Here is a 24,891-nt window from a genome sequence, read left to right as displayed (position 1 = left end):
TATATATATTAATATATATATATTAATAAATATATATATTAATATATATATATTAATACATATATATATATTAATATATATATATTAATATATATATATATTAATATATATTAATATATATATTAATATATATATATATATTAATATATATATAGTAATATATAGATGTATATTAATACATATATATATATATTAATATATATATATATTAATACATATATATATTAATACATATATATATTAATACATATATATATTAATATATATATATATATTAATATATATTAATATATATATTAATATATATATTAATATATAGATGTATATTAATACATATATATATATATTAATATATATATATTAATACATATATATATATATATTAATACATATATATATATATTAATACATATATATATATATTAATACGTATATATTAATACATATATGTATTAATACATATATATATGCATATATATATGTATACGTACACATGTTTATATGTGTATATATATTATACATATACACCTGCGTACATGTATAAATGTATTTTATGCATGTATATAGTAATGTATAAATATATATTTATATATACATATGTATATATATATATATGTTATGAATGTATATATATATACTTATATATGTATGTGTAAATGGATGCATAAATATATGCGTATATATATACATGTATTAAGATAAATCTCTGTGTATATATATACATACATATGTATGAATATATATCTCTATATGCGTATGTATATCTGTCTCTCTATATATACATTTATAAAAATATAACTATTTACGTATATGCATATGTATGTATATATACATTTATAAATATATATATATGTGTGTGTATATATATGCATATTTGTATGTATATACATTTATAAATATATATCTGTGTGTATATATATGCATATTTGTACGTATGTATACACATTTATACATATAATCTGTAGTATATATAGATGCATAATCATATATATATATGTGTGTGCGTGTCTGTGTTTATATACATTAATGCATATACAAGTATATGTATATTATATACATATGTATCACAGATTTGATAATCAAATGAATTATTGTTTTATTAAATATTCTGGTGAGAGCATATTTTCAAGACGATCCAAGGCAAAAAGGTGAAGTGCAATATATAAAAAAAGAGAGCAAAATATGAAAGTAAGGATTAAAATTAAATTCTTTGGATTAAAATATGTACAAAAATATAGTCAAATTAAGAATTTATTGTTTGAAGCAAGGAATATATGGGAAAGAATTTTATTTATTTCTTTAATCAATGGATTTTTAATAATGCCTCATATCCTCAGAGGAAAGTAAATGCAATTAGCTAAATTATCAGTTATGAATAAACATATATTTTGCTTCTCAGCACATATATTGAAAAATGTTATTGAAAAAGGCATAGAAAAAGGATATCATACAGCTTAGGTAATCCAACGTTGAAATGAGTTCAGTTATTTGCGAGATATATCTGCCAAGCTGTACACATAATAATCCAAGGAGAAAATCAGTGGCAATAGAGCAATTCTTTAAAAAGGAAAATACACATAACAATAAAGGCACTTTTCTTAACAACCTCAATTAAAAACAATTCACGTAAGAAAATTTCATATTCGTTAAAATGGGAGATGTTGAAAAAAAAATCACACTCTTACACGCCAAGATCAAAATGCTGTAATCTATACATTTCAGAATTGTATTGCCCAAGCTTTATGATATCCTTTTTCCTATGCTTTAAATGATTTTTAATAGCATTTTCAATATATGTGCTGATAAGCAAAATATGTTTATTCATAATTGATAATTTTGCTAACTGCATTTCATTTCCTCTGCTGATATAAGCCATTATTTAAAATCCATGGATTAAGGAAATAAATATGATTCTTTTCCATATATTCTTTGCTTCAAATAATGAATTCTTATTTTGAATATATATTTTATATAAATTTTAATCCGAAGAATTTTATTTCAATCCTTATATATATATATATATATATATATATATATATATATATATATATATATATATTTGATTGAACACGACAAAGTTATTCTTTTTTTCCGATTTTTCGGGATATCTTTTCCATTCGCCGAGCGTTCTTTTTTTTGTATGTTGTATAGAATGGCGCCCAAAATTGCTCAGCCATTTTCTTCTCGAGCGCTTTCTATCGGTGCGTCCGATTATCATCAGGAGCGAGTGTTTTCTTTGTCGTTTTCTGTTTCTTTTCCTTTAAGGCTTGGTGTATTTATAAGCCTCAAAGGAAAAAAAAAAAAAGAAAACTTTCTTTCCTTTCCTTCTCCTGTAGTCCTCAATAATCAGTCTCAACTGACAGTAAACTCGCGCGCAAGGAACGAAACAAGAAACAGACACAAACATCTCACAATTCAGCACTAACTCTTTCCAATCGTCTCTGCTCCTTCTCGGCTGTCTCAAACTCGAGTTATTATTTCCTCGCCAATTCATTCCTTTAATCGACTACATGTCGCCTCATAAGGAAATTACTGACACCTGCGTTACTATTTTTTTTAAATCCATCTAGAAAATTACGTTTTTTTTCTTCTCTCCCCGATACCATCATCTGAAAGGTCAAACAGAGGCGCGGTCATTTGCGCGAATAATACCTTCTATTACACCGGAAGAAGGTCGGAGATTACTTTGGTCAAAACGTGGTGAAAATAACAGTCAAGATGAGAACAGTAGTGCGAATAATCCATTATTGTACCTATTTACTATGCCTCCCCACGGGACAGAGTTAGACACCAGGGTCGTTTTTTAACGTGGAGAAAAAGGTACAAAAATAAAAATTGTCTCAGTCGTGAAGGATTTCTCCTCCACCGAAAGAGAACAAGAAATAGAAGTGCAGCATCTGAAGGACAGATGCTACACTTTGATCTTGACCAAAAGGCCAATCCATTATTGTAATAGAAAAAAAAAATTATCCAAAAAAGGATGGCAAAATAATAGCTACAGGGTGGCCCACTTAAAAGTAGCCCAGAAAATGTAGTAGAGAGGAGGAACATTCTTTTATTGTTTAAATTACCTGTAGTCTTATAAAAGATGCGGGAAGTGCTCCCCGTTGACATCTATGCATTTCTGGGCACGTTTAACAACGTTTGCAGTAGATCTTCTCTGGTGATTCTCTTGATAGTGTTAGTAATATTCTCCTTTAGTTGGTCTAGATTGTGAGGATTATTTGCATAAACTTTTTGTTTTGAAATCCCCCAAAGATAAAAAAAAAAAAAAAAAATTGTAGATTTAAAAAAAAATAGTGGGATTAATCGAGTCAGGATCAGCAAAGCGTAGTTTTCTCCTCGTGTCAAGACGAAAAAATACGACCGAAAAATTAGATTCGGTCGGTTTTATTTATTTATTTTTACATAGGAGTCACCACTTACCAAGGCCAGAGGCCACTCGAGGATAAGGGTTAATAAATGTACAAAGGTCAATGGGACAATGTCGTAGTAATTGTTAGTGGAAATTTGGTAAATTGGATTACTTAAGGGGAACGGCTCATCAAGAACTTGTTAACATTGGACTTGAAGATGACCATATTATAGTCAGCCGTAAAGCAGGCAAATGGAAGAGAGTTCCACAGGTGTGCAGTTCTAACAAAGAAGCTTTGTTCATAGAATTTATGTTTTGGTTTAGGCATAGATGAAGAGTAGGGGAAATTATTGATTGTGTTTTCAGATAGACGAGTGTTTCTTGTGTAAGTTTGGCAAGGGGAGAATCAGAAGAGCACTTGCCATAAAAATAACAATAAAGCAGAGACAGACTCACAACATCTCTTCTGTGAGAAAGAGGTTGCAGAGAAAAGAAAAGGGCATCCCCCACTAGGTTACAAAGTCTATTTTGAACTTTGTCAAAGCAGGATAAGACCTTTCTAGCAGCTCCTGCCCAGATGTAGCAACAGTACTCCATTCTATGATGTACTTGGTTGTTATATAGGTAGAGGATTGCAGTGTCAGTGAGATATCTACTGGATCGATAGAAGTATTCCACCATTTTTTCAGTGGCCTTGGCAAAATATTTGATGTACATGTTCCATTTCCGATTATCAGTAATGGTCAGACCCAGGAGCTTGTCAAAACATGGAGCTTCCCCAAGACGAGAGCCATTCATTTCAGTTGATGCCAGATGGGTATTAGAGCGTTGATGATGTAAAGATAGAAGCTTGGTTTTAGATGCATTAAAATTAACCAGCCACCTCTTTCCCCATTGTACCACGTGCTCCAGATCAGAGGGGAGAGAATCAGAGAGAACTTGGTCATTTACAGCCTTTGATGTGTTACCATAGATGGTATTGTTGTCTGATATTGTCGATTCTGGTATCTGATTGGTTCGTTCTTATCACCCCTGGCTATGAATATAATTGTCCAACTCTTTGTGATCATACGTTAATCTTTTACCAAAAAAAGAAAAATGATTTCACGTGAATGGATGGTCAAGGGAAGAGTAGAAAATCCAATGACGGTAAAATCGAAAAAAAAAAAAAGTTTGTAAAAGTCCGGTATCCAGAAGTAAAAATCCAAAGGAATCCTGCTACTAGAAGATATTTCGATGTCATCCAAAAGGCTGAATTCCGTGAAATAACTCACAAATTGGTAAAAGAAAAAAAAAGGATAAGTTCAAAATATTATTATAAAACGAAAGATAACTTGTGTGGAGAATGAAAGAACGTAGAGATTTCAAGACGCTTCTGCCGAGGCCGAATTTGAAAAATACAAATAAAGAAACAAAAACGATGAGCGGTGATTGAGTTTTTTTTTAGAATAGAAAAGACAATGTCACAATGACCCAGACAAAATAATGTCGAGGTGGTGCAAGAATTAAGGCAGTAAAAAGTAAAAAAGGGGCCAAATGAATTTTTTTTTTTTTTTTTTTACATAGGCATCACCACATTATCAAGGCCAAGAGGCCACTCAAGGATAAGCGTTAAAGAGTGTACAGTAGAAATTGGACAATATAGTAATCATTAGTAATGAAAATTTGGTAAATTTGATAACTTATATGGAACGGCTCATCAAGAACTTATTTACATTAGACTTGAAGACAACCATATTGTAGTCAGCCGGAAAGCAGGAAAACGGAAGACAATTCCACAGGCGTGCAGTTCTAAGAAAGAAGCTTTGTTCATGGAATCTACGTTTAGGTTTAAGCACAGATAAAGAGTGGGGGGAATTATTGATAGTGTTTACAGCTAGACGAGTGTTTCTTGTGAAAGTTTGGCGAGGGGGGACCATAGACTTAAGCTCAGTCGAACACTTTCCATGAAAATAACGATACATCAGAGACAAACTCGCAACATCTCTTCTGTGAGATAGAGGTTGCAAGGAAGAGAAAAGGACATCTCCTACGAGGCTACGAAGTCTATTTTGAACTCTATCAAGGCAGGCCAAGTTCTTTCTAGCAGCTCCTGCCCAGATGTGGCAATAGTATTCCATCCTTGGACGTACCTGGCTCATATAGATAGAGAATAGCATCAGCAGTGAGATATCTACCGGATCGATAGAAAGATCCCACCATTTTTCCAGCGGCCTTGGCAACAGATTTGATGTACGTGTTCCATTTAAGATCAGGAGTAATGGTCAAGCCAAGAAGCTTGTCAAAACTTGAGGCCTCCTGAAGACGAGAGCTATTCATTTCAATTGATGCCAGATGTGGATCAGAATGTTGATGATGTAAAGAGAGAAGCTTGGTTTTAGATGCATTAAAAGTAACCAGCCACTCCTTACCCCATTATACTACATGCTCAAGATCAGAGGAGAGAGAATTGGAGAGAACTTGGTCGTTTACTGTCTTAGATGTGCTACCATAAATGGTAGTGTTGTCAGCATAAATGTCTACAAATGATGTAAGGATGTGATTTGGAAGATCATTAATGTAGATCAGGAAAAGAGTTGGGCCCAGGATGGACCCCTGAGGGACACCGGCATTAATACTGTGAGCTTCTGATTTCTGCCCCTCAACTACTACTCTTATGAACCTATCAGAAAGAAATGATTTAATAATTGAGAAGACATTTCCAGCAATACCATAGCTAGAGATCTTATGAAGTAAACCTTTATGCCATACCCTATCAAAGGCCTTAGATATGTCAAGAGCAATTGCCCTAGAAAGGTTGCCTCCATCGAGAGATTTTCTAATCCTATGAGATATAACTGTAAGCACATCTGCTGTAGATCTAGCAGAACGGAAACCATATTGAGTGTCACTAAGAAGGCTATTTTTGTTGAGGTGATTGATTACTTCTGTATTTAACACAGGTTCCAGCAACTTACTCATGACGCACAGGAGACTTATTGGCCTGTACTGAGAGGGGGATGAGCGATCACCTGAATTCTTAAATACAGGGCATACTGATGAAATTTTCCAGGGAGATGGGAAACTATTCTCCTTAAGACAACGTTTAAACAGTTTTGTAAGTATGGGCGCTAGTTCAGGTTGTAGTTTTTTAAGTACTATAATTGGAATACCGTCAGGGCCAGTTGCTTTACTGGAATCAAGGTTTTTGATTAGCTTGGCAACATCACGTACAGATATACGTATATCACATAGCGTGTTTTCTGATACAGGAGGAAATATTAGTGGTTGGCGGCCTTGATCGCAAAGGGTAGAATTAGCTGCAAAGTTCTTGACAAAGAGTTTGGCTTTGTCTGATGCTGACGAGATTACCTCAGGTCCATTGATAATAGTTGGGATGGAGCACACGCTTCTGTTCAAATAGACAAGTAATAACTTTAAAATGAAATTATCAGTAGGAATCACAAGGTTGAAGCAAATCAAATGTGTGGAGTGGGTTGTCATGAATTTTAGATTGTTTCTAAGTTAAGGCTATGAGTTTAATGTGGAGACGTTTATATCTAATGGATTGGGAAGCGTATTTAAAGTTGTGATAAAAAAGCTTTACTATTTTGGATTATCTTTGTAAACTTTATTGTAATTCTTATCCTTATCTAAAATTATCTAAAATCCTTATCTAAAATTTCCAAAATTTCTTTAACTCAATTTGTATGATTCCCATCAAAAGGAGCATGCCATCACATGACAATCTCCCTGATGCCATCATCCATTCGTCGTAACCATGGCGCTATCTGCATCATTGTCAAACAAATGCGATGGTGTAAATAACTTTATTCAATTGTTATGGTCTTTTTTTTCTTTTCTTTTTTTTTTTTTTTTTTTTAACGTGTGTGTTGAATGCAAGGGAAATGGGAGATCTTTTGTTTGTTTCCAACAATCTTTGAAGAAATCCTTTTGGCTTTTGTCTCTTGTGTTCGCCGCATTTCCTGATTCCGCTGTGATGCCTATTATCTGGAACCACCTTCAGGGCAGTTTCACGAAGATGAAATGATTCTACCAAAAACGAAAATACGGAAACAAAATTCCGGCTGCCTCTTATGAAAGCTGCAAAACAATACGGACCACAAAAAAAAGAAAAAAAGGATAGCAGGAAAACTTAGCCGAAACAATATTATAAACCCCATGAGAATTCCATGGTTACTTACAAAGTGCCTTCAATAAGATTCCAGACTTTTTCGTATAGGCGCTTTTATTGATAACACACACATGAAACTCTAGTGCCCTTCAAAGTAATCTTGCAACAACTTCTGAAAGGCCCCATAGAAGTCCTCTTGTGTGAGTGTGTCAATGGCCTTCATCACAACCTCTTTTATCTCCTCATACGTCTCATAACGGCAGCCTCTAAGGTTTTCCCTGAGCTTAAGGAATAACCAAAAGTCACAGGGAGCAAGATCTGGATTATAGGAAGTGCGAGGAACTGTCTTGATGCCCATCTTGATCAAATAATCTATGACAAGGATGGAGCACCTTTGAGAAAAACTTTGCGCAAATCTTCTGCATCTTCAATGCTTTGCAAATAATTGTGTGTATAGTTCCCAGACTGACATCAAACTGTGCACACCACGGTCCTTACCCATGAAATTCTTTATTTGGCCGATCAACTCTGTTCTCACTTCTTTACTTCTGTCACACCTCTCATCATCCCTCATAGACTTCCTGCCTTCCTTGAATCTCTTATGCCACTCAAAAACTGATGCTCCATTCATGCAAGATGGTCCAAAAGCAGTCTGAAGCATTCCATACGTTTCTGTGGCATTTTTTCCAAGTTTAAAACATAATTTTATTGCATATCGTTCTTCTAAAGTGTCCTCACATCCAGATTGCATTTTTGAATTTCACCAGCTGTGACGATCGGCCTTTAGTAGGGTGTATTCCAATATCTAATCTAGTTGTTCATTTGAACCTTGAATCAAAAAAATTGCTCAGTCATCTCATAAGATGGATACCAATAACATACTGAATTTTACGAAGTCTGCGACAATTTTAAATGCCTGTATAAAAAAAAAAGCCTGAAAACTTCTTGGAAACACCTTGTAACTGCTATATTCTGTTTCGCCTTCCCATAAAAAAATATTTGTAAGCTAAATATTTTTTTAATAAATTAAACGAATGCCGATTCACAGTCGACGGCGACAAAATTCTATTCATGACGTCTTGTTCGATTTTGGAGCAAGTCAGCAATTAGATAAAAGTTGCATGAATTTATTGTTTTGTTTTTTGATTTTAATTTTTTTCGTTTCACTAAAACATGAGTTCATTAAAAATATGTTGGCTGTGGTTGATGCTGAATCCAATTTTAACAAGAAATAGTCTATATATATATATAAAAGCGAAAATGTATGTGTGTATGTATGTTCGCTTTTCCTCGATGTCCACGAAAGGCTTCTTTTAAAGAAGCGCTTGTTCGGTTCACAACTTCTTAAAACTTTTTATATCATCTATAAATTGTAATATCTCAGAGTTATCCACGGAGATCGCCTGTCTATTTAATTTTATTGACTTTTAAACGTTAATTATTCCACATTTCCCGCATCAGCACGCGTTACATTCGGTTTTCGGTATAAAAAAAAGCGAAGCTCGACTCTAATCAAAGGCCGAGGCCCGGGCGCCCTCCGGGGCCCGGGCGACAAGATCAAAGTGTAGTATCTGTCGGAACAGATACTGCAAACAAAGACCAGATGTGGGGGCAACCCCACATACCTGACCTTTAATCAGCTCCCATTTCCCACCTCTTGGGAGCTGGTACCCTTTTTTCCTTCCCTCTCCCTTCACTCCTCACATTAAAAATCGGCCTTGTGCCTAATTTGCTCGGTGGGGGAGCAAATAAATACCTACAGGCCGCAGGCCGCTCTGGTGGCCCGGGCGACCAGATCAAAGTGTAGTATCTGTTCCGACAGATACTGCAAGCTATGACTAGCTAGGACTAGCTATGACTAGCAAAGACCAGATGTGGGGGCAACCCCACATGCTTGACCTTTAACCAGCTCCCATTTCCCTCCTCTCGGGAGCTGGTCCCCTTTTTCCTTTCCCCCTCCCTTCACTCTTCACATTAAAAATTGGCCTTGTGCCTAATTTGCTCGGTGGGGGGAGCAAATAAATACAACAGGCCGCTTGCCCGCGCGCCCTCCAGGGCCCGGGCGACAAGATCAAAGTGTAGTATCTGTTCTGGCAGATGCTGCAAGCTATGACTAGCTAGGACTAGCAAAGACCAGATGTGGGGGCAACCCCACATGCTTGACCTTAAACCAGCTCCCATTTCCCTCCTCTCGGGAGCTGGTCCCCTTTTTCCCTTCCCCCTCCCTTCACTCCTCACATTAAAAATTGGCCTTGTGCCTAATTTGCTCGGTGGGGGGGCAAATAAATACAACAGGCCGAAAGGCCACTTGCTTGCGCGCCCTCTGGGGCCCGGGCGACAAGATCAAAGTGTAGTATCTGTTCTGGCAGATACTGCAAGCTATGACTAGCTATGACTAGCAAAGACCAGTAGTGGGAGCAACCCCACATGCCTGACCTTTAACCAGCTCCCATTTCCCACCTCTCGGGAGCTGGTCCCCTATTTCCCTTCCCCCTCCCTTTACTCCTCACATAAAAATCGGCCTTGTGCCTAATTTTCTCGGTGGGGGAGCAAATAAATACAACAGGGCTAGCAGTATCAGAATTTTTGTAGGAATTTTTGACACCCCTAACACGAAACTGCGAATACAATATAAAAATCTCGTAATTTCTCTGTTAAAAGTGGGTTATTTATTTTCTTTATGGATTATACTTCCAAAATAAACTATTACAGTTGTTTTAAAAGTAATAAAAATATTTTTATTTTTTTTTTAAAACAGTAATGAATTTTCCGAACTCAATATTTTTCAATTTTTAAACTCAATATTTTTAAATTTTTAAATTTTAAAAATCTATCAAAATTTTTCTATCGATTCTATTTTTACGATATTTTCAGGGTCAATGTGAAATTTTATGTTCTTTCCAATAAACCGAATATAATATTTTAGACAAACGTTTTTTTTAAATTCACGCCCCCCCATTTTCACGCTCCCCCATTTTCACGCCCCCCCCCATTTTGAAATGTCTATTAAAAAGTAAATAATTAATTTATGTTTAATAGGTTTATATATCACAAATTGAAGAGAAAAGGTCAATAAATAATATATTCAAATTTAAAACAAAAAAAAAAATCAGTTTTTTAGAAATTTACCTGTAAAGTCCGAAGTTTAAAACCTTATTTTATAAGAACACATTTTTTCTTTTTGTCTTTTTTTTTTTTTTTTAATGAAACCTTGGTCCTTGCTCCTTTAATTGAAAAAAAAAATTAGGGCTTGAATTACATTTTTCGAGGAGTTATAAGCTTAGAAAGATAGGGGGTCGAATAATTTACGCCTCTCATTTTAAAATGTCTATTAAAAAGTAAATAATTAATTTATGTTTAATAGGTTTATATATCACAAATTGAAGAGAAAAGGTCAATAAATAATATATTCAAATTTAAAACAAAAAAAAAATCAGTTTTTTAGAAATTTACCTGTAAAGTCCGAAGTTTAAAACCTTTTTAAAAAAAAAAAAACACATTGTTTTGTTTTGTTTTTTTTTTTAAATAAAACCTTGGCCCTTACTCCTTTAATTGAAAAAAAAAATTAGGGCTTGAATTACATTTTTCGAGGAGTTATAAGCTTGGAAAGATGGGGTGGAATTATTCACTATTTTCACGAAATTTCTGACACTGCTACAACAGGGCGTCTCAAGAGAGCTAAGTAACGTTTGTTCAATATCGACTTCGTCATATCAGACTGTAGCTTTCATTTCGCTCCTCCTAATAAACAGGGAGCGGGGTTTTAAAAGCAAACAAACCGATTTACTCAAAACTGTCTCGCACAAAATCGTAACTGCTGAATACCTATCGCCGTCACGTCAATCAAAAACGCGCACCTGTTTGTTTTTTTAACACTTTACTATTTTCCAACTGAGCGTCGTCAACGCTTTGGGTTTTTTTCACATACCCCGAAAAACACCCGGGCAACGCCGGGTACCCCTCGCTAGTTAGAAATAAATAAAAAATAGCACGTTCTAATTGCTTGGTAACAATCAAAAACTCCCAACCTCCTCTTTATATCTCTTTCTTTCTCTAAGCATCATCATCATCATTATTATCTATATATTAATACGATAGCGTGTGTGTTCTTTTGTGTGCCATGCTTACATCCGGGTCGTTTGATTGTTATGTTCTTCTATTTCTTCTCATAAATATTTTTTACCAACAATTCTTCATAAGTTTTGGTTTCGGTTTCGAGTATAACTGTTGGCACTTAAATCATCTATTGTTTTTATAAATAATTTGATCAAGAATTCTTCATGAGTTTTAGTTTCGGTTTTATGGCTGAAGGAACTCAAGTTATATATATATATATATATATATATATATATATATATATATATATATATGAATATATATGAATATATATGAATATATATTTTTTTTTTCGTAAGTTTTTATTTTGGTTTCCATTCAAGCTAATGCACCCAAGTCATTTGGATATATATATATATATTTTTTTTTTTTAAATCGCAACTTTATAATATATAAAAATCGATAGAACATTAACTCTTTAATAATATATACAAAATCTGCAAGAATTAAAATATCATATTTAAGCGTACTTTATGACCGGGCTTTGCCGGGCGTTCGTGCTAGCTTTGATAAATACTTTTGCAGTTTTAACAAAAAGCCACAATAATATCAGAGCGTCTCCATTTACACTGAACATCTACAGAATGCCAACATCAATATATTACATATGAATGAGTCGCCTGAGGAATTTCCACAGGTCCCGCTAGTTATTATGATTATTATTCATATTCACTAAGAGCTTTCACATAGGCAATCATCAAAGGTCTCTTTGAAAACAATCTGTGGTGTTCCCTGGGGTCTTGAGTGACAAGAAATCTCCCCAGATTTCCAGTACTCACAACCTCTTTCAATAACATTTGCAAAGCAGTTTGCGTTATCGTAATAGCCGTTTACCATTGATTTCTCGTTGGTAGCAACCATTCGTGTTCACTGGGATTTGGGTGGCAATAAGTCTCCCCAAAGTCCTAGTCCTCTTCGCACTCATTCAGTGGTGGTTTAGTTAGTGGTGTTACCTCTGGGGAGACTATCCGTCAATCAGCTTCCAGGGAACACTACAGGAACACTAGATTACTATTATTATTGTTGGCTCACAAGGAGCTTTCACACAGGTCATCAAAGATCTCATTGAATACAGCCTGTGTTGTTCCCTGGAAGCTGAGTGACAACAAGTCTCCCCAGATTTTTCAGTACTCTTCACCTCTTTCGATAACATTTGCAAATAAATTTGCATTATCGCAACAGCTGCTTGCCATTGATTTCTCGTTGGCAGTGGCCATTGGTCTTTGCTGGAATTTGAGTGGCAATAAGCTTCCCCAAGTCCCAGTTCTCTTCACATTATATAGTGGAGGTCCGGTCAGTGCTCACTCCTGGGTCTTTCTTTCCTCGTTGACTACTTGGCTATTCAGTCTCCCTCTTTTTTGGGGGGAGGGGGACAGTGATGTAGTAATGGGGGTATGGGGGAGGGGTTAGAAAACTTATAGGTATGCAGCTGCAATGTTCTTGGTTCCATGTAGCGCTTCACGTTTTGTCTCTGTAGCAGTTTGTCTATTATTATTATTAATATTTCTTCTTCGTTGATGTCATTACAATCTTCGGACTAAAAAGAAAGGTCGAAGATTGTCGACATACAGCTGATAGTTTTCAAGGAGACGATCTGGCACGTCTAGAGTTAAATCAGAGATGCTGTCTGAGGAGATACGATGCAAAACTCAAAATCGGCAATGAGGCCAGTGCATCACTGAAGATTTTCGTTGAGGCATCTGGAGAACGTATTTTACAATTATTATTGTAGGATTAGATGGAGATGAACATCACGAAGAAGGAAATAGTAAAAGAATCACACCGAGAAAGAGAATGAGTGACATGTTTTAGTATTTGTGTGTTCAGCTGAGAGAAAGAAACTAAAAGACACGTCGCCTTGGGCTATTAGGATAGATTCTTTTTTTATATATAACTATTCTCACGTAGTATAGCAATCTATATACATATAAAAGCGAAAATGTATGTATGTGTGTTCGCTTTTCCTGTGTGTCTACAAAAGGCTTTTTTCAGAGAAGCGGTCGCTCGCTTCAGAACATTTTAAAACTTTTTATACCACATATAAATCGTAATATCTCACAGCTAACAAAGAAGCTCGCCTGTCTGTTTAATTTGCTCGATTTCGGGAAGATAAATATTCAACATTTGTCGCTCGCCACATGTGGGTTAGTCTTTTTCCTATAACATATTGGGGGGGGGGGAAAGCGTTCAGCAGTAAATGAAATCCCGCAGTCAAACTTGACCTCATTAACTCATTAAAACGGGCACCTGCTAAATCCAAGTAATTAAATAAATTCAAACGTGTTTCTGTTAGCATGTCGCGGTGGGGCAATGGTTAACTTCGCACGTTTTTTTTTTCACACTTTAATTTACAACTTTGCCTCAAGGGTTCTGGTTCGATCCTCATACTTACTTTTTGTTTAACCCCTCCCCCACCCCACCCCCGGAGTTTCCACACACACCTCCAAACACCCGGGCAACGCCGGGTACCCCTCGCTAGTATATATATAAAAGGCAAATGCGCCGCACGCATTTTTTGTATGTCTCGAAAAGGCTTGTTTATATAGCCCCTAGATCATAATATGTACGATTTGCAAACGCGCGTTCCGTCTAGATTTATTTATGTCGATTTTTACAAAATTATTGCTATTTCAGTCCATCTTGTGTTCGTTCAGCTTTTTTGTATAAAACCAGAACTAATTCAAACCTAAAGAACTGTTCTCAGCAATCGCACCGGGGAACATCCAGAAGCAATCAGCTTTGATCAATGTGGGGCCAAACTTCTTATATCAGACAATTGCTATTCAATCTGGACAATGGGAAGCTGGTTTTCCCCTCCCCAACATCTTGGGGAAACAACTAGCCGAAGTTGGGTAAACAAACCCAAAAGCTGCCCTGCAGTAAAAGTTAACTCTGCTACTTCTATTCGACCTCATTAACTTTTATTGCGGGCACGTGTCAATTCTGTTTTTAATACTTAAATAAATAAATTCAAACGTGTTTCAGTTGCTCTTTGTTGGCTGAGCGGGTAACGTGTCAGATTTTTTGCACACTTTCTTTTCCACCTTCACCTCAAGGCTTCGAGTTCGATCCTAACTACTTACCAAAACTTTTTTGATACCCCCCCCCCTACAACACAAACACCCGGGCAACGATTTTTTTAAAAGAAGTTTTAACATTTTTTTTTTATATTTAAACAGAGTTCTTACTTCGCTTATTCTTTTGTTTTGATTCCCCCCCCCCGCCCAACACACACACCTCTAAACATCCGGGCAACGCCGGGTACACCCACTAGTCTATAATATAAATCTCACCTGTCTGTTTAAATGTATGTATGTATGTATGTATGTATGTATGTCAGCGTAAAACTTTAGACAGAGGTGACGGATTTTCACGAGATCGGTATCGTTTTGAAGCCCGATCCTTCGGATGACAAATATCAAAAAATTGACTAAAAATATTAATTCCTTCGCCCTCAACTGGGTACTTTTCTACAGGGAGGGGGGCGCTTTTTTCGCTGATATTTTCGAAAATCATCCTCTCTCTTCGATTGACTAGCCTTAATTCGTCACTTTCGGTTTGGCGATTGGGTGCAACCACAAAGACGTCATGCTTCTTTTCTTTTTTTTTTTTTTCACATTCTTTTCCTCCTTCGCGGTACAGCGAGCCTGCCTGCCTGCTACCATTTTTTTTTTTTTTTTTGCTCAACACACGCTTCCAAACACCCGGGCAACGCCGGGCACCCAAGCTAGTATAGAAACAAAAATGAACGCACATTTTTATTGCATCATCGAACATTGAAGCCAATGTGAATGGTAAGAAAATATGAAAAACAAATCGATCCTCGCTTAAAAAATTCAGAAACAGCATCAATAATGTTTACTGCGTCTTGGAAACAATTTTATACTTACCAAAATATTTGCTTGAGATCTTTTTTTCAAAGGACATTTTTATTTTTACTGAGTTCTACTGTCTTGTGTGAACACAAACTTCACATTTTGTATCATAAAATGACGGTTTATAACTGGTCATATCCAGACTTTTATTTTGTGGGTTACGCTACATTTTTCATGTTTCTTTTTCATGTTTCTTTTTCATGTTTCTTTTTCATGTTTCTTTTTCATGTTTCTTTTTCATGCTTCTTTTTCATGTTTCTTTTTCATGTTTCTTTTTCATGTTTCTTTTTCATGGCTCTACGGACAAATTTATCTTTAGCTGACCTTTGATAACTATGTATGTTCGTTTACTAGCCAAATAGAAAAAGAAACTAGCCAAACGTACGTGATTTTTGGAATATCCGTCTTCGTTCTGTCACAAGTACGTACATAAGAAACATTTTTCTGTTTTTCTTTTGATTTTTTTAAATAAGTGTAATTCTAAATGTGCACCTAATTTTATGTGAAGACTTGAAAGTATAAACATTCAAGTTTTTCAGATGTTTTTCAAAAAACCTTTATTAAAAAAGGGTATATTATTCTATTAAACTAATTAATTATTCTATTAAACTAATTAATTATTCTATTAAACTTATTAATTAAAAAAGAGTATATTATTCTATTAAGCTAATTAATTATTTTATTAAACTTATTAATTAAAAAAGAGTATATTATTCTATTAAACTAATTAATTATTCTATTAAACTTATTAATTAAAAAAAGAGTATATTATTCTATTAAACTAATTAATTATTCTATTAAACTTATTAATTAAAAAAGAGTATATTATTCTATTAAACTAATTAATTATTTTATTAAACTTATTAATTAAAAAAGAGTATATTATTCTATTAAACTAATTAATTATTCTATTAAACTTATTAATTAAAAAAGAGTATATTATTCTATTAAACTAATTAATTATTCTATTAAACTTATTAATTAAAAAGAAGAGTATATTATTCTATTAAACTAATTATTCTATTAAACTTATTAATTAAAAAAAGAGTATATTCTATTATACTAATTAATTATTCTATTAAACCTTTTAAATGATTTAACTTTGCTCGTATTATTCATCATTATTATCATTTATTCAGTTTTCTTGCCAATTGGACGCCAGTTACAGCCCTTAAAGGCGGTAAATGCTGTTTTGTTTTCATAGAACACAATAAACTATACACAAATATAAAGGAATTATTATTATTAAACTCACTAGGAGTTTTCAGATAAGATAATATCAACGATTACTCACAGTGATGTTTCCTAGAGTCTCAGTGACAGCAAGTATTTCCAAATTTTTAACACTCTTCATCTCACTTTAATAACCAATGCAAATAGTTTTGCTTTATCGCAACAGCCATTTACCATTGATTTCTCGCTAGCAACGATCATTGGTCTTATCTGGAATTTAAGTGACACAGTTCCTGTATTTTCAGCATTCTTTCAGTGAAAGTCTGGTTGGGGTTCTCTCTCCTCTCTCTCTTCATCATCCTCGACCTTTCATGACAATTTTGTGCGATACTAGTCAGGACTGATGTCACCATATGCATGTATGTACAATCGTATTATTTATTTATCGGAGAGGTGGGTAATTAAATGGGTTTCTAGCAATTGTTACTTTCTCCTGTGTTATCCTTGCTATGTTTGATGCTATTTTTCTATTTAAAATTCTCTATGATAGATCTGTTAGCTGGTTTCTGCAAGCAAGGATTTTACTTGAGATTTCATCTGTTTTCATCATTGCCACTCGTTGCAAGGTATGTCTTCCTGTTGATTTCAATTTATCCTAGTTTTCTTTTCTTTAGTATTTTCAGGATTGTATCTAGTGAGCCTACAATTATTGTTATTATAGTGTTCTTCATGTTCCATATTCCTTCTGGTTCTTCGACAAATTATGTATATTTGCTTCATTTTTTAGCTTGTTTGATCTTCACTCTTGGAACTGCTGTAATGGCGAAGTTTACAATTTGGCAGATTATTTTTTTTTTCCTTTTTGTTGACATCATTATGTCCGGTCTAATTGCTTGGATAAGTTTGACTGTTGTATTTCCATATCCCAGAAGAGGATGCGATTTTATTTTTTCAATGTTGTCTCTAGTTTGTGTCCATAGCTTTTGGCTACATGTTGAAAGTGAAGACGTTTACATAGTTCCTGTGCAGTTTGTATAACGCGACCCTTATACTGCATAAATACCAAATTGACTGCCAACATAACCTATCTGTATTTATTTATCCCTCTTTCTCTCAGGTCCATCCTAATCACTCCCTTCCATGTTACGCTTTGTCTTCCCTGTAACCTGGACCTACAATTTCAACTGCTCTACATCTACTAACCCAAAAACTCTCATCCACCTTTTAATATAGTCATTCTGTCGGAATCTATTCTTCTGCACCCATTTTCCATTACTGTCCTTCCTCTATAGATATAGGGTTTGTTTACTGCATTTATTTATGTGATTTATCATTTCATCTCGTCTGCAGAGTCTACATTTACTGTTTTCTTGGGTGTTTGTCTACCTTGGCTTTGATATAGTTTGTTTTAATCGTGTTGTTTTGTGCTGCTGTCTGTAGTAAATCTTCAATGTAGCTGGGTTTTTTTGTGTTTTTTTTTCCTATTTATATTTTCTCATCTTCCTGTTTTCATTGTTTATTTTTCTGGTGTTTCTTTCTGAATTACTCAGTTCAGTGCAGTATTGAGTGCAATATATGTTCGTTTGTCATGTATACTAAAAAAACGTATTGGATTATATTGTAATTATCTCTGTTTATTGATTCTTAGATTGTTGCAGATTTTTTTTTTTTTTAGTCTTGTTTCTATCGAAAAATACTTGCATGTCTGTTAGTGTCATAAAGATTATCACCAAACGGATCTTGGTAGGTCGAAATCCGATACCAACGTCGAAATCTCGATCACCGACAATCCGGATTTGTTTAATCTTCCCATCTGCATGGAACCATCCTCTGAGAATCGTCCGCTCTTCCATACTTGGCGTTCTTCATTCTCAACTTGCTATTCCTTCTCTGCTGCCAATTTTTATCTCCTAGATCTTCTGGAGACTGTGTCCCAAAGAAACCTTTCAATATGTCACTTAAACTAATTCTTCCATAAAATCATAGAATCTTTCCGGGGGATGGGGAGGCTAGAAGTTACTAGCGAACTCATGTAAAAACGATTCCTTAATACAGAGACTTTACAAAAGACTGTTTAATGATTGCTGATTGCTTTGAATCGAAATATCGCATGGTTGCTTCCCGGCTTACTATAACATGGTCGTTTTTAACTCTCATGTGAATAAATTCTTGTTGAGGCACCGTTTTAAATAATCAAATTCTATCCAATCATCATCATCATTAAAAATCATCACGGTGTTGTCTCAGTGTCCACTTGACATTCCATTAATCCTTATCCTTGAGTGGCATTTGGGACTTGATATATATATATATATATATATATATATATATATATATATATATATATATATATACTAGTGAGTGAACTTCAAGTTATGCTCTCTTCCTGTAAAACATTCACAATAAAAATTCGTCTACTTACAACCACTGTCCCCTCTTTTTTTTCCACTCTCTCTCTACCTAAAATTAAAATGAAACTTCCATGCGTAAAGTCTAATGTAAATAAATTCTTGTTGAGCCTCCTTCTTTTATGCATCATTTTGCTGATGAATCTGAAAAATAAAATTACCAAAGAAAACCATTTTCTTCTTCCTACTATCTTTTCTTTTCTTTTCTTTCTCTGCTCTATCATTATTTTCATAGCAGATACTCGACCGAGCTTCAATCTATGCTCTCTTCTTCTGTAAAATATTCACAACAAAAACTTGTGTGGCTACAATCACTGTCAATAATTCTCTCTCTCTCACTCTCTCTCTCTCTCTCACTCTCTCTCTCACTCTCTCTCTCTCTCTCTCTCCCTTTACTCTCTCCCTCTCGCTACCTAAAATTAAAACAAAATTTTCATGATAAAAGTTTTTTTTAAAACTGCCCGTCTTTGGAAAACGGTAGAGCAGGGCTGCTTCATAGCTGACTAGAAAGTGATCATTTTAGAGTTCAATGTAAACAAATTCTTCTTGAGCTGCATTCTTAAATAATCAAATTCTGGCAAATCACCATCTGATTACAAATCATCACGGTGTAGACTCACCACTCGTCTGACACTCAAGGATAAGGATTAATGGAGTGTCAAGTGGACACTGAGACAACACCGTGATGATTGGTAATGATGATGGTGATTGGTAATGATGATGGTGATTGATGATGGTGATTGAGCAGAATTTGATTATTTAAAAGGGTGCCTCAACAAGAATTTATTTACATGAGAATTAAAAACGACCATGTTATAGTAAGCCGGGAAGCAACCACACAGTATTTAGATTCAAAGCAATCATTAAACAGTCTTTTGTGAAGTCTCTGTATTAAGGAAACGTTTTTAAATGAGTTCGCTAGTAACTTCTGGCCTCGTCATCCTCCGGAAAGATTCTATGATTTTATGGAAGAATTAGTTTAAGTGACATATTGAAAGGTTTCTTTGGGACGCAGTCTCCAGAAGATCTAGGAGATAAGAACTGGCAGCAGAGAAGAAATAGCAAGTTGAGAATGAAGAACGCCAAGTATGGAAGAGCGGACGATTCTCAGAGGATGGTTCCATGCAGATGGGAAGATTAAACAAATCCGGATTGTTAACCCTTATCCTTGAGTGGCATTTCTGCCTTGATAAGTGATAGTTTTTTTAGTATAAAAAAAAGCATTTATAGAACTAGCAACAGTACTCACCTTCGTGGATCCGGCACATGAGACTGACTGACAACAGAAACAGCTGTAAGCTTCTTCGACTGACATTTTTATCCTCAACCCCCAAAATCAACAGAGATTAGAGTATTCCTGTAATGATCTGGTCTCTGTTGATTGCGATGGGATGCTAGTTCTGTGTAGTTTTAGGAGGTCCACCCTCACAGGCTTTGCCTTCTATTTTAAGAAGGGGTTAGTTTATTGCTAATCACTATACATCTGACAGTCAGTTAACCTATATCCTTGAATGGCAGTTGAGCCTTGATAAGTGATAGTTTCTTAGTATAAAAAAAAGCCTTTATAGAACTAGCTAGAGTACTCACCTTTGTGGATTCGGCACATGAGACTGATTGATTACATAACTAACTATAAGCTTCTTTGACTTTTTATCCTCAGCCCTCAAAATCAACAGAGATTAGGTCATTCCTGTAATGCCCTGGTCTCTTTTGATTATGATAGGATGCTAGTTCTGTGCAGTTCTAGGAGGTCCACCCTTGCAGGTTGGTCCTGGATATGACCTTAAACTATATCCGATGGTGAGGCTCCAGCTTGCGGGCTCTGGGGAGTGTGGAGCCACCCTTTAATTGCCATTGCTCCCAGGTCCACTCTGACCCGGAGTGGTAGTACCTGTTAGGGTCCCAACTATGGGTTAAATAGAAACTGACTTGCAAAAAAACAAATATATTCTATCAAAAATTTTTTCTTCAAAATCACCGGATTCGGCATTAAATAACCTGAAAATGGTTGATATGCCATAAAACAAAAACAACCAACCAACCAACCACCCTTGCAGGCTTTGCCTTTTATCTTTGAGAAGGGGTTATTTTATTGCTAATCATCTGAAGCGCCTTTATCGGGGAATGCAGACGGAGTTGCCCAGGCACATTTTGCAGGTCAACTGACTTCTCACTCCCACTTTCCGACACTGGTGTCTAATTTCTTGCATCATCATTACCAATCATCATGGTGTTGTCTCATCATTCATCTCACGCTCAGTTAACTCTTATCCTTGAACGACATTTGTGTCTTGATAAGTCTTAGTAATAAGGAAAAAATAATAACGTTTTTTTTGTGTGTTACAACATATGAAGACTGATTTCATTTATTCTGATCAAAAATCTTTACACTTCAAATATTGCATTTTAATCCTGTGCGATACATTAAAGTTAATAATTCTACCATAGTTTACTAAATCAAGATAAAATTATTGGAAGACAAAAGATGTTTATTTGACTTGATCTTCGTTCCAAATCACTGACCATTGGAGTGCAAGTAAGGGAGATGGAGAGAGATCGATGCTCATTATTTAATCACATCAATACATTTTTCACATGTTCACACTTTTTAGTGCTTCCAAAGAATTAACAACTTCTGTCTCTCACTCTCTCTTTGAGCCATGTGAGGTCATATCCGTTTTCATCAATTTCTACATCTCCAGTAGCCTCAAGTTCACCACGTGGAGCCTGAGTGAGCTTTCATTTTCCTAAGCCTGCTGAGCTACTTCATTTAGTCATACGTTAAGAATATCACCAACATGACCTCCCACAACAACAAAGCCAGCCTGATCACTGCCATCTGCCGAATATTCGCCGAGCTCCTACTGGTGCTTGAGGAAAAAGCATACTCTCTGTTACGGACCCGTATCGAGGTGGTGTTTGAGGCTGAAGGCAAGCTACATTGAATAGATGTCAGCTCTACGACATAATCAAGTTACCTGAATTGATTTTTTCAATAATAGTTTTAAAATAAAGCTGTTGTGTTATTTTCTTTAGGGCAAAAACTTTATCGTTTCACCCCATAGTAATTTTCAAGTACAATGTAATTAAATTTTTGTTGAGTCATTCCTTTTAAATGATCAAATTCTGACCAATTTTAACCATTATTACCAATCATCAGTGTTGTCTCACTGTCCACCTGACAAACTCGTTATCCTCATGTGACCTCATGGGACGATTCAAATATTTTTCCCAATTCCAATACAGTTACTGATTCCAGTTTCGATAGTTTATAAATCTCTTAATATTTAACTTTAAAGTTGTTATTTTATTCCCGATTACCATAAAGACGCTGGGTCGGACACGTCTCCAGAATAAAGGATTATTGCCACTCCAAGATAACCCTATACGGCGAACTCTCCATTGCCTGCCATGACAGAGGGGTACCGAAGAGAATGATATAAGGACTCTCTGAAGAAGTCCCTCGGTGACTACCACATTGATCACTACCAGTGGTTTACTCTCACTAATGACTGTGACACTTGGCAACGCACTGTCCACCAGGCTGTCACCTCCTTTTAGGTCTCCTAGAATGTGCAGGAGAAACGCTGCAGGAGGAAGATCCGGGAAGCCTCAGCAGCCGTACCTGCTTGTCCTGCATCAGGCTCGTTAGCCACAAATGTGCTGTTGACATGCGCAGTACCCCTCATAGTATCTCCGTTCGCAAAGTCAACCAAGAAAGACCATAAAAATATGTTGAATGTGCAGATATTTTTTCAAATGTAGATACACACTTGTGTGGGGGAGCGATCTGTAAATTTTAGTTTTACTGGTAGTTTAAAATAAATGAATATCTATTATTTTATTATAAAAGTACCAGCAAGGGAAGATTTTGTTTTAAACAGAATAAAATAAATAAAAGAGATAATTAAAGGAATCGTTTTTGGCATTGGAAAATAGACGCAAATTTTTCCGATTCTGATACTAATTCTATATATACAGCATAATCGCGTTGTCACACCGGTCCTCATCAGATCACTGAAGTTAAGCAATGTTGAGCCTGGTTAGTACCAGATGGGTGACCATTTGGGAATTCTAGGCGCTGTATGTGCTCTCCGCTCATGTCGGCATTTGTTTCCAGTTGTCCTGTACATACACTTCACTTGCCACTTGGTATTTAATAATATCGACTCAGAAGAGGAGTGGTTAGAGATTGTGCACCTCTTACTGCAAAAATTTTATGCGCAGGCACCACTTCGTGGGTATCCATAGTCTGTCAAAGACTGAAGGAGCCTGTGTGATATTAATTCTGATATCCCCAAAAGTTCTGATTTTTTTATTCCGATTAATCATTCCAACACTACTTTGTACAAGAAAAAAAATATATATATATATAGGATGCTGAATACTGGCCCTGAATAGATGAGAACTTCAGCTCGTGAAGTTTTACAAATTATATAAACTTGAAGTATAAGTCAAGGACTATAAATCTTATTCTTAAGCATTGCTGCAGTCAGAAATGCTGAACGTTTTCGCAATTAACTTTGCGAATTCCAGTTCAGATGAAAAAGAGATTATTTTTCCACAGAACCAGACAAACTCGTATAGATTTTCTGATCGGAATAAAATTAAGTGTGATATGAGATTATTTGAATGCTTCACTCTAAATATATTGCTTTTAGACAATAGAGGTGGATGGAAAGTATATACATTCGCTTTTATACCAATGGTTCACCATTCATCATAGCCAAAAGTCACTCGAGGATGAGGTTTAATGCCACAGTACTATGAAAGGATTGAGAATTATGATTAATTCAGAGGACGACATGACAGATATTTATTGACATTAGACTTGAAGACGACCATGTTGTAGTTTGTAGGTAAATATTCTTACAATACCGTGTTCTAAAAGTTGAAAGTTTTACTATGATAAGGATAAGGGCCTCATTTTATAGGGGAATTTGGTTAGACAGTTAAATAGCAAGATGTTTGTTCACATAACATTTAAATTTCTACATGATGATACAGTTGAGTAAACAGTGAGCTGAATGAGAATTCCAAAGGCAAGCGTCCCATGAAAAGAACCTATCAAAGTCTTCCAGCAACTAAGGGCTTCTACAGTGAAGAGGTGCGATTTTGCTGCTGGTTTGGGAGGGGGAGATCTTCGTTGAAATGGTACAAATATAGTATGTTCATCAGGGCACATTCGATGTAAGGTCTTCTAAAACAAGCACAAGGATGCAGTATTGATTTATTCACAGGATGACATGACAAATATTTGTTGATATGAAGACGACCATGTTGTAGTCTATAGGGAAATTCTTGCAGTAGTGTGGAACACAGGTGGAAAATATACTACAATAGAACCGTGAACATGCACATATACACTCACCACTGCACCATGTGCACTTAACTGCTATTATCATCTCCAGCACTTTGATCTGAGTTGAGGCTGTCTGCTGATTCTCCAGTCAGCACCACAATGAAGTTTTCACAGTAAGCAAAACCAGAAGTCCTGTTCATAAAGAAATGGGTGTTACTATTAATGGTTTTAATCTACAAATGGTACCTACGATAATCTGAAAATAAAAACAATAAAAACGGCTAAATATGTAGAGATTTTAACATAATCGGTATTTGTATCGGAATCGAGAGGAGGGGGGTGCTATTAGAAGCGTCCCATCCCTAGTAGCAATAGACAAAAATGAACACTTACCAGCTTTAAAATGCATAAGATATTGTGAAGACGCATCCATGTCTGCTCACCTATTGTGATCATCCAGAACGTTGTTCCAGGCAGAGACCGCCATTGATCAAGTCAGCATTGCAATTGAGAGTCCTCATACCAAGGAAAACCAGAAATCCTATTTA

The 24,891-nt window shown here is 35.4% G+C and overlaps 1 protein-coding gene and 1 pseudogene across 3 annotated transcripts in view; both read left to right on the top strand.

Moving 5' to 3' along the window:
* LOC145254646 (protocadherin Fat 4-like) overlaps nt 1-24,891 on the top strand; it is a 1,852,201-nt gene that overhangs the window by 486,025 nt on the left and 1,341,285 nt on the right. The window lies entirely within an intron of this gene.
* On the top strand, nt 23,015-23,131 carry LOC145255065 (5S ribosomal RNA; annotated as a pseudogene).

The sequence above is a fragment of the Euprymna scolopes genome, chromosome 30 (genome assembly GCF_053919585.1).
Source record: "Euprymna scolopes isolate OS-2025 chromosome 30, ASM5391958v1, whole genome shotgun sequence".
NCBI lineage: Eukaryota > Metazoa > Mollusca > Cephalopoda > Sepiida > Sepiolidae > Euprymna > Euprymna scolopes.
This window is presented reverse-complemented; position numbering and strand designations above follow the sequence as displayed.